Here is a 3,473-nt window from a genome sequence, read left to right on the forward strand (position 1 = left end):
TTTTTTTTTTTTTCTCGAAAACGAGCTCGACGACCTGCACTTTTGACGACGCCATCGTGTTCCCCGGATTTTTTCCTGCAAGATAGCGTGTCTATTTTTTGTCCTACGACGATTTTTGACGCCGGAGCGGTGTTTCGGAGCAGAGCGGACTTAGAAACTTTAGCGCGTCGACCGCCGGAGCGATCGCTCCAGGCTGTTTTTCGTCAATAACTCGAAAACGAGCACGGTAACGCTCATTTTCGCCCGTACGATACTTGTACCGTTTACCGTTGGCTACCTGGTAGATGGTTCTTTTTTTTTTTATCTCGAAGTTTGAGAGCTTTTTTAATTTTTTCCACAAAAACGAGCACGTGAACGCCAATTTTCGTCTATACGATTCTTATGCAGTTTTATATTCTCTACACGGTCCACTGTTCGTTTTATTTTTTTGTCGAATTTTGAGAATTTTTTTTTTTTTTTTCGAAAACGAGCTCGACGACCTGCACTTTTGACGACGCCATCGTGTTCCCCGGATTTTTTCCTGCAAGATAGGGTGGCGATTTTTTGTCCTACGACGATTTTTGACGCCGGAGCGATGATTCGGAGCAGAGCGGACTTAGAAACTTTCGCGCGTCGACCGCCGGACCGATCGCTCCAGGCTGTTTTTCGTCAATAACTCGAAAACGAGCACGGTAACGCTCGTTTTCGCCCGTACGATACTTGTACCGTTTACCGTTGGCTACCTGGCAGATGGTTTGTTTTTTTTTTATCTCGAATTTTGAGAGCTTTTTTAACTTTTTTCTCAAAAACGAGCACGTGAACGCCAATTTTGGTCTATACGATTCTTATGCAGTTTTAGATTCTCTACACGGTCCACTGATCGTTTTATTTTTTTGTCGAGTTTTGAGAATTTTTTTTTTTTTTTCTCGAAAACTAGCTCGACGACCTGCACTTTTGACGACGCCATCGTGTTCCCCGGATTTTTTCCTGCAAGATAGCGTGTCTATTTTTTGTCCTACGACGATTTTTGACGCCGGAGCGGTGTTTCGGAGCAGAGCGGACTTAGAAACTTTCGCGCGTCGACCGCCGGAGCGATCGCTCCAGGCTGTTTTTCGTCAATAACTCGAAAACGAGCACGGTAACGCTCATTTTCGCCCGTACGATACTTGTACCGTTTACCGTTGGCTACCTGGTAGACGGTTTTTTTTTTTTTTATCTCGAAGTTTGAGAGCTTTTTTAATTTTTTCCACAAAAACGAGCACGTGAACGCCAATTTTCGTCTATACGATTCTTATGCAGTTTTATATTGTCTACACGGTCCACTGATCGTTTTATTTTTTTGTCGAATTTTGAGAATTTTTTTTTTTTTTTCTCGAAAACGAGCTCGACGACCTGCACTTTTGACGACGCCATCGTGTTCCCCGGATTTTTTCCTGCAAGATAGCGTGTCTATTTTTTGTCCTACGACGATTTTTGACGCCGGAGCGGTGGTTCGGAGCAGAGCGGACTTAGAAACTTTAGCGCGTCGACCGCCGGAGCGATCGCTCCAGGCTGTTTTTCGTCAATAACTCGAAAACGAGCACGGTAACGCTCATTTTCGCCCGTACGATACTTGTACCGTTTACCGTTGGCTACCTGGTAGATGGTTCTTTTTTTTTTTATCTCGAAGTTTGAGAGCTTTTTTAATTTTTTCCACAAAAACGAGCACGTGAACGCCAATTTTCGTCTATACGATTCTTATGCAGTTTTATATTCTCTACACGGTCCACTGTTCGTTTTATTTTTTTGTCGAATTTTGAGAATTTTTTTTTTTTTTTTCGAAAACGAGCTCGACGACCTGCACTTTTGACGACGCCATCGTGTTCCCCGGATTTTTTCCTGCAAGATAGGGTGGCGATTTTTTGTCCTACGACGATTTTTGACGCCGGAGCGATGATTCGGAGCAGAGCGGACTTAGAAACTTTCGCGCGTCGACCGCCGGACCGATCGCTCCAGGCTGTTTTTCGTCAATAACTCGAAAACGAGCACGGTAACGCTCGTTTTCGCCCGTACGATACTTGTACCGTTTACCGTTGGCTACCTGGCAGATGGTTTGTTTTTTTTTTATCTCGAATTTTGAGAGCTTTTTTAACTTTTTTCTCAAAAACGAGCACGTGAACGCCAATTTTGGTCTATACGATTCTTATGCAGTTTTAGATTCTCTACACGGTCCACTGATCGTTTTATTTTTTTGTCGAGTTTTGAGAATTTTTTTTTTTTTTTCTCGAAAACTAGCTCGACGACCTGCACTTTTGACGACGCCATCGTGTTCCCCGGATTTTTTCCTGCAAGATAGCGTGTCTATTTTTTGTCCTACGACGATTTTTGACGCCGGAGCGGTGTTTCGGAGCAGAGCGGACTTAGAAACTTTCGCGCGTCGACCGCCGGAGCGATCGCTCCAGGCTGTTTTTCGTCAATAACTCGAAAACGAGCACGGTAACGCTCATTTTCGCCCGTACGATACTTGTACCGTTTACCGTTGGCTACCTGGTAGATGGTTTTTTTTTTTTTTATCTCGAAGTTTGAGAGCTTTTTTAATTTTTTCCACAAAAACGAGCACGTGAACGCCAATTTTCGTCTATACGATTCTTATGCAGTTTTATATTCTCTACACGGTCCACTGATCGTTTTATTTTTTTGTCGAATTTTGAGAATTTTTTTTTTTTTTTCTCGAAAACGAGCTCGACGACCTGCACTTTTGACGACGCCATCGTGTTCCCCGGATTTTTTCCTGCAAGATAGCGTGTCGATTTTTTGTCCTAGCTCAATTATTAAGGAAGTTACGGTTTCTTGATTTTTCGGTATGTTCGAACTGGTCTTTTAGGCGGGCGCTCGGTCGCGCGGTGCTTTCGCATCGACCGACGTACCGATCGGCGGCGACGGTTTTTCGTCTATATCTCGAAAACTAGTACGCTAACACATATTTTGACCTATATGATATTTGTTCAGTGTAATTTTTTCTATCTGGTAGGCTGGTTTTTTTTTTTTTATCTCGAATTTTTTGAACGTTTTTGTTTTTTTCTCGAAAACTAGCGCGACGACCGATATTTTTAACTACGGTTTTGAATTCGTCTAATTTTTGCCTACAAGATAGCGTGTCGAGTTTTTGTTCTGCGACGATTTTGACCATTTTTTCATTTTTTTCTCGAAAACGAGCACGGCAATCTATATTTTTAACGACGGCATCGTGTTCCCCTGCTTTTTTCCTACAAGATAGCGTTTTTTTTTTTTGCCCTAGCTCAATTATTAAGGAAATTACAGGTGTTGGTTTTCGCTCTAAGTTATAACAGGCCGTTCGGGCGGGCGGTTGGGTCGCGCGGTTCCCCCCATAAGCGGCCGTGCGTAAGCCCGTGCGTCGCCGGCGTTCCGGCGGGCGCCTCGGTACCTATAAGAGAAGCGACGGTCCGGTCGAGTCGGTCGGGGCAGCGTCGAGCGTACGGCTATTCTTCGACCTC

This window comes from Colletes latitarsis, unplaced genomic scaffold, assembly GCF_051014445.1.
Source record: "Colletes latitarsis isolate SP2378_abdomen unplaced genomic scaffold, iyColLati1 scaffold0046, whole genome shotgun sequence".
Lineage (NCBI taxonomy): Eukaryota > Metazoa > Arthropoda > Insecta > Hymenoptera > Colletidae > Colletes > Colletes latitarsis.